At 45.1% G+C, this 13,594-nt stretch overlaps 1 protein-coding gene across 2 annotated transcripts in view; it reads right to left on the reverse strand.

Annotated features, from left to right (window-relative positions):
• The window catches only part of PSME4 (proteasome activator subunit 4), a 139,959-nt gene that overhangs the window by 99,865 nt on the left and 26,500 nt on the right, over nucleotides 1–13,594 (reverse strand). The window lies entirely within an intron of this gene.

The following is a 13,594-nucleotide window of genomic DNA, read 5'->3' on the forward strand; positions in this document are numbered from 1 at the left end:
ATCATCCACTCGCTCACAAACACTGGAAAACAGAACAAAATAGTCGTTCAAATTGATTAAAAACACATGAACTTAACCAATTTGAACAATTGTTTTTTGTCCGTTTGCCAGTGTTTAAGACCATATGATCAGCTGTCATTTGCTCCCATGCATTACCAGGTTTTCATTCCAACCAGCCAGATGGGACAAATATCTGACAGAAAATTATATAGTGTATGCCCAGCATTAGTGCATCAATGAGAAAAGGTTTTCTACAACCTCGTTTAAACTAGTTCTCCGGGAATTGAATTCCCAAAAATAGGATTTTGGTACTTACCGATAAATCCCTTTCTCCGATTCCACAGGGGACACTGGAGCCTCAGTACAATGGGGTATAGGAGTGTGTTAATCGGGAGCTGGCACCTTTAAATAAAAAACTACTGGTAGCTAGCTCCTCCCCCTCTATACCCCCCCCAGGTCAGTCTAAAAACAACTGCGCCCGAGGGGAACTGGAAAGTAAGGCGAAGGAGACAGAAAAGCTACATTAATTACATATATATAAGAAAACAACATATACATGAAAACAAGGACGGTTCAGTCAGACAACATTAAACGCAAACCAGCGTCTGAACCTGTAAAACAGTAACAATGCAGGTAGAACAGCGTAGGTTGGGTGTCCAGTGTCCTCTGTGGAATCGGAGAAAGGGATTTTTCGGTAAGTACCAAAATCCTTCATCCACCAGGGGACACTGGAGCCTCAGTACAATGGGGACGTCCCAGAGCTTACATCCCGGGTGGGAGAGCACCGAGAGCACTGCAACACCGCACGGCCAAACTCCGAAGCGGAGGCCGCAAAAGTATCAAAACGATAGAATCGCAGGAAGGTATGCGTGCCTGACCAAGTGACTGCTCTACAAAGCTGGTTTAAGGAAATGCCGCGAGCAGCCGCCTATGAAGGACCTACCGAGCGCGTAGAATGCGCCGTAATAGGACCCGGTGGTTGTTTGGAAGCCACCACGTATGCTTCCCTGATAGTGAAGCAAAGCCATCTAGAAATGTTCTGTTTGGAGGCCGGCCAACCTGGACGGACCACATCAAACCGAATAAACAAAGCATCGGATTTACGGAGGGAGGCAGTCCTATCAACGTAAATCCGGAGTGCTCTGACTACATCCAAGGATTTTGAATTGGAAGAGTCATCCTTAAACACCGCAACCACTATACACTGGTTTATATGAAAAGCTGTCACCACTTTGGGGAGAAAAGCCCTTTGTGTACACAGCTCCGCCCTATCTTCATGGAAAATAAGGTAAGGAGGACGGCAGGATAAAGCACTAAGTTCTGACACACGCCTTGCCGAAGCGAGTGCCAACAGCAGAACCACCTTCCAGGTTAAGTACTTTATCTCCACTCTCTGTTACAGACACTCAGCGATGTTTTAAGACCAGGCGCACCATATGCTGAATGGAGGCAGCCTTGTCTTGAGGCAGGAAAACTCTTTGCTGCACTGTGTCCAGTATCATTCCCAGAAATAGTAAACGCTGTGTAGGGATCAGGGAGGACTTTTTGAAATTTAGTATCCAACAGTGTTGGAGGAGGATGCTCTGAGTTAAGCAAATGTCCTTTAACAGCTGAGCTTCCGAAGAGACTTTTATCAATAGATCGTCTAAGTATGGAACAATGACGACCCCCTGACCATGCAGTAGGGCCATCATTGCCGCCATAACTTTTGTGAATACTCTTGGAGCTGACGAAAGTCCGAAAGGTAGGGCCTGGAATTGAAAATGCGAGTCTAGGACCGCAAAACGAAGGAAGGCCTGATGGGGGGGGGCCAGATGGGGATGTGGGGATAAGCGTCCTTTATGTCTAACGACACCAGAAACTCGTTCCTGACGAGACCTGCTATAACGGATTGGAGAGATTCCATCTTGAATTTGAAAACTCGAAGATGAGGGTTTAAATCCTTGAGATTGAGTATGGATCTCATGGAGCCATCCAGTTTGGGCACCACAAACAGGCTGGAATAAAACCCTTGACCTCTCTGGTGGGTCGGAACATTCACTATTACCTGAGACAGTAACAGCTTTTGTATTGCCTCCTGAATTTCTCCTAGTTTTTCTGCAACCAGAGGTAAACAGGGAGGTTGGACCCTGAAGTCCAATTTCAGGCCGTGAATAATGACGTCCCTGACCCAGGCGTCCTGGCAAGACTGGATCCAAATGTCCTTGAAACGTAAAAGGCGCGCCCCAACCCTGGGATCCCCCAAATGAGAAGGAAGGACGTCATGTGGCAGGCTTGGCAGCTGCCTTGTCCTGCTGAGTGTTGGAGGCGGCTGATGCTGAAGCTCTACTTCAGCCTCTGGAACCTCTGGAGAAGGCCGGACCTCCTCTGGAACGCCCTCTAAATCTTCCAGAGGCACGAAAGGATCGAAAGGAGGGACCTGCTAGAGGTCTTCTAGTAGGAGGAGGAGCTGCAGATGGTAGGTAAGTGGATTTCCCACCTGTAGCTCGCGAGATCCACTTATCCAACTCCGATCCGAAAAGTACCTCCCCAGTAAAAGGAAGGGCCTCTACCACTCTCTTGGACTCTGCATCTGCCTGCCATTGACGCAGCCACAGAGCCCTTCTAGCAGATATAGCTAATGCTGAAGATCTGACGGATAGATTACAAATGTCCTTAGACGCTTCTCCGTAGAAAGCAGCCGACTCCGCAATCTGTTCGGCTAACTGAATTAAGTCGTCAGGTTGCGTCAATGGCTTTATTTACCCAACAACTAACTAGTGCTGGACGCATCAAAACCCCTGCAACTGCATACAAGGATTTTAATGTGTATCTTTTATCATCTTCCTATCCGAGGTTTCCTTTAGGGAAACCGCGCCAGGCACCGGAAGCACAGTTTTCCTGGAAAGACGGGCTACTGATGGGTCCACTGTTGGAGGAGTTTCACATAATCTCCTACTGTCAGGTGGAAAGGGGTAATAAGACAGATATTTCTTAGAAATTTTACATTTTTTGTCTGGGTGTTTCCATGCGGAAGAAAGAATCTCATCCAGCTCCTCTGATGCTGGAAAGGTAACAGACTGTTTAAATCTTTTACCGAAAATAGATGTTTTTCAGTAACCTCTAAATCTTCTACATGTAACACCTGGTGTACTGCTGTAATTAAAGCAACCACGCCCTGAGATGCAGGTTCGGGGTCCTTAGAAATGTAAAGGCGGGTATCCACTACCCGACAGTGAAAAGACTGAACGATAACGATATCGTTCACTACACTGCAGGGTGCCCACACTGAACGATATGTCGTTCAGTGCAGGCACAATCAATCATCTGCAAACATGCTGAACCTGACGATATTGTCAGGTTGACCAGCTTGTTTGAGCGATGATAGATTTCTAACAGATGTCTAAAAGGCCAAATTTTCAAACGATTTGCAAACAATGTTCGAATGCTGTTCGAACGATGTTCGCACGATTATCGAACGATTTTATAGTTAAACTTTATCGTCTAGTTTCCTCTTCCTTAAGTTTCCTCTTCCTGAACCTCGCCCTCTTCAGGGTCCTGCAACTCCTCATCTGACTCATCCCAGTGTAAGGGGTTATGAATCAATCTCTTACTAAGGACCTGAGTAGGAGAAGAAGCAGGTGGGGCCTGGGACATTGCTTTTGTAATTCCCTCAACAGATCTGGCCAGAGAGCGAGCCCAATCTGGTTCAGCTGCTGTTTGTCGCAGCCTCTCCCTGTCCTTACGAGCCGATTCCAGCTCTGATGACAGATTTGATATAACTGAAGTCAATTGATCAGACCACATAGGCTGGACTACAAGATCAGTATCTTGAGGTATAGACACACACTTATCACTCAGTAAGAAAGTATTAGACTGTCCCTCTGTGAATTTTTCACCACAAGTCTTGCATGAAAAAGACTTTTGTGCAGCTTTAGACCCCTTTGTAGACATGTCTATAGTACAGACACCACAATAACAGATTTTACAATCACACTACACAGAGACCCTGCTGAAAGGGGCACAGAGGGAGATAAACTATAATGCTTGCAGCGCTAACAGAATAAAAATGCAAGTGCTGATACACAGAGTACTAGCCTGACTCCTGACAGCCCTCTCTCCACCCTGTAGTGCGTGTAAAATGGCCACCAGCGTCCTTCTGGAAGCGCTGAGGCTGCTGGGAGGCAGGAGCAGAAGGAAAAGTTAGACTCCGCCCCCCCCCGCTATGGCGCTCTCAGCGCTAGCGGAGCGCACTGTGAATGCCCGCCTAAACACTTGTCCTGGCTCCTCTGCTAACCATTGAGCCAGGGAATACTAACTTTAGCCCTGCATGTGCTGCCGACGGCGGGCATATGCTATGGGGTCCCGCGACGTGCACTGCATGCAGCGCGTCTTTGGGTACCCCAGAGACTGAGGTCTCTGTAGCAGGAGACCTCAGCGCAAACCGCATGCAGCAGCGGTGAGGATCTCCCCGGCAGCTTCCTCGGCGCAGACAGGCAGGGGCAGTAGGCTGCCTGTCTGTCCTCTTGCTGATAGAGATCTTTTCAGAGCCCTAAGGAGGCTTACGTCAAGCTCCCAGGGCACATTTTTTAGACTGACCTGGGGGGGGGGGGGGGGGTATAGAGGGGGAGGAGCTAGCTACCAGTAGTTTATTTAAAGGTGCCAGCTCCCGGTTAACACACTCCTATACCCCATTGTACTGAGGCTCCAGTGTCCCGTGGTGGATGAAGGAGAAAGATAGAGATTGCCTGTTGGCCATTGCAGTGTGCCAATAGCTTAGGGGAGAGGTTCCCAAACGCGGTCCTAAAGGCTCCCCAACAGTTCAGGTTTTAGAGATATCCATGGATGAGCACCTGTGGTTAAATCAAATTGACTGAGGTACTAATTAAAACACCTGTGCTCAGCCATGTATCTCTCTAAAACCTGAACTGTTGGGGAGATTTGAGGACCGCATTTGGGAACCTCTGGTTTAAAACATTATTAAACATTATATTCGTTCAAACAGTTTTTGTCCATTTTCAGGCATTTGGCAGAAATTTGCTGATTGTCATTTGCTTTCATACCTTACCGGATTTTCATTCCAACCAATCAACTAGTTGGCTGGATGGACAGAGAATCTTTAGATGTGTGGCCAGCTTTAAACTCTGCCATTACAGCCCAGGTTTTAAAGGATATCCATACTTAAGCACAGGTGACTTAATTAGTACCTCAGGTCACTTTGATTTAACCATCTTGGCTCAAGCATGGATATGCTTAAAACCTGAACTGTAATGGCAGAGACTGGGAACCTCTGCAGTAGGGGTTATACAATCCTATATATTACCTCAGAATTCTGTATACCTTTACAGTCCTCTAAATGATTTTACAATGAGGCTGTGCAATAAACCATAGAGAATCCAGAACCACTAAGCAAATCCATCTAACAAGCCTTGTAAAGAGTGAGCCAAGCAGCTGTATTGCGCAAATTCATTACCGCGAGATGCAATTGGGTCAACTTCAAAGTTACAGCTCAAATGTGTCTTATATGCGGTGATGACAACAGTTTGCATTCTCACCGAGTTTCAATCTACAGCATGCTGGGTATCGCTGCAAAGGGCATATAAACTGCACGGACGTCAGTGCCAATACGGTGGATTTACACTTAGAAGATATACATGCCAGCCCCTGCCTAGTCTTGAACGCAGATACTCGTCACAACAGTTAACTGCCCCAGTGAGACCAAGTCACCTCCTGTACAGATTGGAGACACCAACTGAAGCTTCCAAACAGGATCCAAATAATCCAAACCTTAAGGTTCCGGTGACATCACGGAGACACTGATTGCTATGGAATGAACACTCTGCTTTCTTATTATGTTCATTTAATTCACAAAATGGCAGCTTCCATGGTGTCTGTACCAGATCTGAACTTTTAGCACTATTCTACACCCAAGTCCTTTTAAAGCATCAAAGTATTAATATATTAATATTACATATTAAAATCTTGAATATACTTATTTGGTCTAAAAACTTTCCCCGATGGGTTAAATAATAGGATTTTATACGTCCAAAAAAATGCTTCCCCCCCACAGTAATGGCTTTATAAATTGAATCCCACAATGTCAAGGAATCTACGGATAATAATGATACATTTTAATTCAGCAGATTAAGCAACACCACCAATATTAGCGAACCCAAATTGACAGAATACCGGATAAGCGTTTTTCACTGTGCATATTAACTTCTGCCCATATGTTGTCTTGAATACTTATTAATAGATGCATGAAGTAAAAATAAACCTGGGCTATGAATCAGCAGTTTTCCCTTTAACAGACAATCTAGGCCCGGGCCTGGTACGTGAGAACAGTCATAGTGCACAGTGACTGTTCAGTGCTGGCTTATCATTGCATAAACAGCTGGAAGGTGATCTACTGACAACAACCAGGAATAAACAGCACCAGCATCCTGCTGACTCAAAGTGTAGCTGCGAAAGTACTTTCTTTTCTATGAAGAATGTGAAGCAATAGTCGTTACTCAATGAGATGCACCAAGATCATATTCAACAAGTGGCCCGTCACATGCTACAAGCTGACGTCTTGTCAACTGATCAACACGGAACAGCAGACATGGGGGGTTATGGGGGGGGGGGGGGGGGATCGTTCATCTGGATACAGATTATCCGAGAGCTCAGGAGACAAGCAAAACAAATAATTGCTGCCTCAGTCTCCAACCTGTACTTACATTAGACAAACACGCACAGAACCGTATCATTTCCTATACACTTGTGTCTTTATATCTCTACAAAAAATTTTTTTTATATTTAATCGGTTTCGTCAACTATGGGGGGAATTCAATTCAACGCGATGTTGAATAGCTGCGGGAGGGAGTTGATGCAGTTATTCAATTCACCACGCTATGTGGTCGGAGAATGCCGGTTATCGCGCCTTAACAAGGGTGTTAAGGTGCGTTAACCGGCATTCTCTGACCAAAGTGCCAGGCGCGCGGCTGTTAGTGCCGTGTTAAGCAGAAAAGTAGCTGCGCGCCTGATACTTTGGTCGGATTTCTCCTCGCATCCCCAGGGGGGTGCGAGAAGAAATCCTTAGCGCACCCAAACAGCGCTATGTATTGAATAGCTGCGGGAGCTCCCTCCCGCGGATATTCAACATCACGTTGAATTGAATTCCTGTTAGATGAGGAGAAAAACACACAGAGCGGAATTCAATTGTTTTCAGCCCCCTTCGCGCCCGACGGAGCTATTCAATTGTTGCTCCTGTCGGGCGCGATCAGCTGCCATCGCTCCATTTCAGCTCGCAGCCCCAGAGGGGTGCGCAAACTGAAGTGGGCAAAAAGTGACCTGTTTGGGCACCCAAACGGCACTTTTTGCGATCGCGCCCAGCACTTTGGTCGGGGGGGGGGGGGGGAGCCATTTACGTGGCTAAGCTCGACCACTTTGGGCGCTATCAGCAGGAACAATTGAATAGCGGCCCCACGATCTCCCGTCACAAACAATTGAATACCGCCCATAGAAACCAACTGAGGATTTTGGCAAAATTTATAGAAACCAATCACCACACATGGAGTATATTTACTAAAGTACAGGTTTTTAGAAATGTAGAGGTTGCCCTTAGCAACCCATCAGATTCTAGCTATTATCTTCTAGAAGGTACTAGATAAAGAAGTAGAATTGGATTGGTTGCTATGGGCAACAACTCCACTTCCATAAACCCGCACCTTTAGTGAATATACCCTTATCTGTCTATTACTAGTACTATTTATTCTGTCAGTGTTTAAAGCTTTAAATATACGATTATAATTTTTGAGTAGGGCCAGATGGAGTGTCAAAAACACAGGGGCATACAAAGTAGACAAAATGAGAGAGCTTTCAATCTAGGAGGGTGTGTCACTAGACTAGGTGGGAACAGGTTCTAATATAGAGGCTGGGGAAGAGAATTCTGTAGACGGAACGCAGCACAGGAGAAGCATTATTGGCGGGAGAGAGGGATTATTATTAGTGAGGAAGCAAGACTCAGGTGCGAGCTAGATCTAAAGGGTGTGAGGGATAGTATTTTGAGAGGAGATTTCAGTTTAATGAAGGGTTGGAATTGTCAAGGGCTTTATTGGTGAAGGTAATGTCATTCTGTGGGGATTTGCACATAGGGTGAAGCTGCAGAAGTCAAAACAGGAAAGACTGTGTAAAGAGTTTTGGTTGGCGACAGAGCTGCAATGGGCGATACCAAGGACGGCGGCTTGGGCGACGAGAAAATGATGGCGTTATTGACAAAGGAAGACATGAGTTTGTATAGGTAACCCTTGGATGGGAAGGTAATCGCGGTTTTGGACTTGCAGAGCAGTAGAATGTATGGGGACATCCATGTGGAAATAGACTCTCAGAGGTATGCGCACAATGGCCATCTTCACGTAATTGCAACTGTGCATACACGAAAAGTTCTGAAAACCCCTACGATGCATGCAGTGTGTACACAAAAAGATGGGGTTGTGATCGGGACAGGTGGTATGAGAAATGGGGGGGGGGGGGGGGATGGACTGACACGAGCATTTGCATATTATCGCAGACGTGACTGCGGCAACAGACGCAAGAGTGCTTGCAGCAACATTTACTTGTGAACAGAGCCATAGAGAGCCTGGCTGGGGCAAAGGAGGGGGTGTGGCCTAATCGTGGGAGTGGCCACGCCCCCTTGAAAATCAATTTAATAAAACATTATGTTTTCAGCGCCGTGTACGAAAGGGGGGCGCTGTAAGCCCCCCCAGCATGGCACTAAGCAGGGGGAGGGCGCGATCAGTGTGAGCGCTCCCCCCCACAGCCATAGGAGACTGCTCCGGCTGTTGTGCAGCCGCGAGTAGTCTCACACTGCAGCCAAGCACAAGCTGTGTGCTGACCTGCTGTGAGGGAGGTGGGGGCGAAGCCGAACCCCGCCGGGCCACTCTAGCAAGCACGGCCAAACTGTACCCGCTCCCCCCCCCTCTCGGCACCCATGCTTGTGAATCGGTCCCATGGTCACAGATGATAAAGAAGTCAGCGGGACGTAGTAGGTTTAAATGTCAGCAAAGAGATGTTTATTAGAGTCAGAACAGCAAATTAGTACATAAAGAAAAGAGACGGACAGGGAGGCAGAGCTTTAGGAGACAACCAATAAATAGCTAAAGTAGAGGGGATGATGTGACAGAGCAAGAAAACCGGAAGGAGCAGTCAGGGATGTAGGACGTGTTGATCGTTGGTCACATTAGTGAGTTTAGTTTCAGTAGCACTTTGGGGGAAGAGTCCAGATTGCAGAGAGGGGAGTGATAGGAGAGAATGTGAGGTAGGTGCTTGTACACAAGATCACTTCAGTGCGAGATGTTGGGAAGGAATAGGGAGAAGGGTGCAGGTGGTAGGCTGAGACGTTGACCGGTCCACGATACTATTAGACGTTCAGCTGGTTGTATACGAAGGTTGGGTACATTGAAAATACAGACAGCCTTCGACAGGATTGATTGGCAGTTCATGGAAGGCCTTCTTCGATATATGGGGTTAGGCTCTCACTGTCTTCATCGTATTTTAGCCCTTTATAAATTTCCCACGGCCAGAGTACGGGTCAATGGGGCCCTTTCAGAGCCTTTCCCGATCAATAATGGTACACGTCAAGGATGCCCACTGTGTCCTCTTATATTTGTACTTTGCATGGAGGCATTGGCGAGGGCTATCCGGTGTAATGGGGATATTAAAGGTGTGCAGATTGGAGACCATGAGTACAAATTGGCACTATTTGCTGACGATCTCCTTGCTACTATCTCTTTGCCGGTGACCTCTCTCCCTGCCCTCATGCATGAGTTTGATAGATTCAGTGGGATCTCTAATTTTAAAATCAATTATTCCAAATCCATTGCCATGAATGTATCAGCACCTGACAGCACTGTGACAAGTCTTAGAGGTGCTTTTCCCTTTGTTTGGACTTCTTCTAGTCTTAAATATTTGGGTGGTGTTCTATCCCCTTCAAATAATAATTTGTACCAGTTAAATTTTCCCCCTCTTATTCAACAATTTAAGACAGACTTTCAGAGATGGTCTCTATTGAAGCTATCCTGGTTGGGTAAAATTAATACGGTTAAGATGTCTATTTTACCTAAGGTCTTATACCTGATGCAAGTGTTGCCTATTACCATACCAGTTTCCTTTTTTCGGGAATTGCAAAGCTTAGTGGGACATTTTGTTTGGGGCTCAAGTAGATCCAGACTATCACAGGCTGTATTAACGCAAAGCCGTTTGAGGGGTGGTTTGCAATTACCCCACTTCCTTACTTATTACCATGCAGTCCACTTGTCTAGGATTGTTGAAATGTCTCGTCTATCTGCAACCAAACAATGGGCATGTGTAGCAGGTCACACAGTAGGTAAACCACCTCATGTCCTTCCTTGGATTGTTAAATGTCCATCTTTATCTCACCTGACACTAGGCCCCACTCTACGCTGTTGGAATAAATTTAGAGACCTCCCCTCGTTTAGCCCATGCGCCTCCTTACCTACTCCGCTGGTAGATAACCCGGATTTTCCCCCAGGCCTTATGGCATCTAATCTATCTAGTTGGTCCACAAAAGGTATTACACGAATATCCCATCTAGTGACAGCTAGTGGAATACGATCCTTTACAGATCTCCAGCAAATATATAATCTCCCGGCTCGTTCCTTTTGGGTATTTCTCCAACTAAGACATTATGTGAATTCTCTTAAGGCTAATGAACCCCGCTGGACTCCAACTAAATTTGAAGTTTATTGTATGGCAGTAGACCCCCCAAGACACATTATTTCTTCCATATATCAAATATGTCTTGAGTGCTCTAACCCATCTCTTCCCTCTTATGTCTCTGCTTGGCATAGTGAATTAGGGAGGGACCTAACTGAGGTTCAGTGGTCACAAATATTTGATTTTACTTTTGCTAGTTCCTCTTCACTCCAAGTTCTAGAAACCCAATATAAGATTTTGGCAAGGTGGTATAGATGCCCTGTTCACATCCACCGGATGTTTCCAAATTTATCTGATTTATGCTGGCGTTGTCAACAGGCAGTGGGCACTCCTTTCCATATTTGGTGGCAATGCCCGGTGATAGTCGAATTCTGGAGGAAGGTTCGACAATTATCGGAATTGATCATTGGTCTTCCTTTATCTGATAAACCTGAATTTTGGTTGCTAAATTTATCTGACCTTCCAATATCCATATATAAAAAATCCGTGTTGCGTCATCTGGTGAATGCTGCGAAGGCTACTGTACCGTGTTATTGGATGTCTTCGACTTGTCCTCCCATCTCTCGATGGTTCCAGAGAATAGATCAGTATATGCATATGGAAGATCTCTCATTGTCTAAATCATCTCCCCTAGATTTTACTGACATTTGGTATTGCTGGCTGAACTTTAAAGAGACGGCTGAGTACAAAACAAATACTTAAGTGCCTCTTAGGATGTGGCGACATCCTCTTTTACTTTTCCCCATTATTTTATTATCTTTCTTTCTCTCTATTATTTTCTTTCTTAAATTCTTATGTTTCTTATTTTAGTTGATTAGTTATTTAGATTTTTTGCTTTTATATTGTTTTTCATTCTATTTCAGTTAGTGATATTTGACAGCACGTTTAAAACTAAGCGACTTAAGACTTATTCTTTCTTGCTCCTTTATTTTATGTTGTATGAGTATATTTGTCCACTGAATTCATATTGTTATTTGACTTTATTTGATGTTTCTGTGGGCCGTTGTAGGCCATATATGTACTGTTCTGTTTTCGTTTTCAATAAAAACAGATTACATAAAAAAAAAAAAAAATACAGACAGCTGACAATATAATGTCACTCATATGCAACCCATATATACACTACACACCACTAGGTGTAGGAGGTTTACAGTATAATTCTTCTACAGCCATGGCCAAAAATTGAGAATGACACAAGTATTGGTTTTCACAAAGTTTGCTGCTTCAGTGTTTTTAGACCTTTTTTTCAGATGTTACTATGGTATACTGATGTAAATTACAAGCATTTCATAAGTGTCAAAGGCTTTTATTGACAATTACATTACGTTTATACAGAGAGTCGATATTTGCAGTGTTGCCCCTTCTTTTTCAAGACCTCTGCAATTCGCCCTGGCATGCTGTCAATCAACTTCTGGGCCACATACTGACTTATGGCTGCCCATTCTTGCCTAAGCAATGCTTGGAGTTTGTGGGTTTTTGTTTGTCCACCCGACCTCTTGAGGATTGATCACAAGTTCTCAATGGGATTAAGGTCTGGGGAGTTTCCTGGCCACGGACTCAAAATTTCAATGTTTTGTTCCCCGAGCCACTTGGTTATTACTTTTGCCTAATGGCAAGGTGCTCCATCATGTTGGAAAAGGCATTGTTCGTCACCAAACCGTTCTTGGATGGTTGGGAAAAGTTGGTCTTGGAGGATGTTTTGGTACCATTCTTTATTAATGGCTGTGTTCCTAGGCAAAATTGTGAGTGATCCCACTCCCTTGGCTGAGAAGCAACCCCACACATGAATGGTCTCAGGATGCTTTACTGTTGGCATGACACCGGACAAAGACTTTGGAAGATGGCCTGGTGTCAAGAAGGGCAGCAAAGAAGCCACTTCTCTCCAGGAAAAGCATCAGAGACAGACTGATATTCTGCAAAAGGTACAGAAATTGGACAACTGGGGTAAAGTTATTTTCTCTGATGAATCCCCTTTCAGATTGTTAGGGGCATCTGGAAAAACGCTTGGCCGGAGAAGGAAGCAACTTTTCCCAACCATCCAAGAATGGTTTGGTGATGAACAATGCCTTTTCCAGCAGGATGGAGCACCTTGCCATAAGGCAAAAGTGATAACTAAGTGGCTCGGGGAACAAAACATTGAAATTTTGGGTCCATGGCCAGGAAACTCCCCAGACCTTAATCCCATTGAGTACTTGTGGTCAATCCTCAAGAAGAGGGTGGACAAAAAACCCCCCACAAATTCTGACAAACTCCAAGCATTGATAAGGCAGGAACGGGCGGCCATCAGTCAGTATGTGGCCCAGAAGTTGATTGACAGCATGCCAGGGCGAATTGCAGAGGTCTTGAAAAAGAAGGGTCAACACTGCAAATATTGACTCTTTGCATAAACGTAATGTAATTGTCAATAAAAGCCTTTGACACTTATGAAATGCTTGTAATTTTACTTCAGTATACCATAGTAACATCTGACAAAAAGGTCTAAAAACACTGAAGCAGCAAACCTTGTGAAAACCAATACTTGTGTCACTCTCAAAACATTGGCATCTCGCAAGCTGCAGATTAGCAACCAAGTTAAAAAAAAACACTGTATGGTTGCATTAGAGCAACCCATGATAGTGATAATTACAGTATGTATGAAGCAAGTATATAAGTATACATACTGTAGGTGTCCAGTTACAAAACTCCTGAACTGACAGAGCAAGGGGTCGATTCAATAAACTGTGTACCGTATAGTGTGTTCAGAAAAGACATCGCGGGACCCCTACAGCGCTGGTTTTGCCTCGCAATCAGAGTCACACGAAAACGGAGGATGCAGTGGCTACCATAATGGGCAAATGTGCGCAGACGTACATCACCCCTAACTGGATGGACTCCCTAAAATAGACAGTGATGCAGCAAG

The sequence above is a fragment of the Taudactylus pleione genome, unplaced genomic scaffold, assembly GCF_031769625.1.
Source record: "Taudactylus pleione unplaced genomic scaffold, aTauple2 ptg000206l, whole genome shotgun sequence".
NCBI lineage: Eukaryota > Metazoa > Chordata > Amphibia > Anura > Myobatrachidae > Taudactylus > Taudactylus pleione.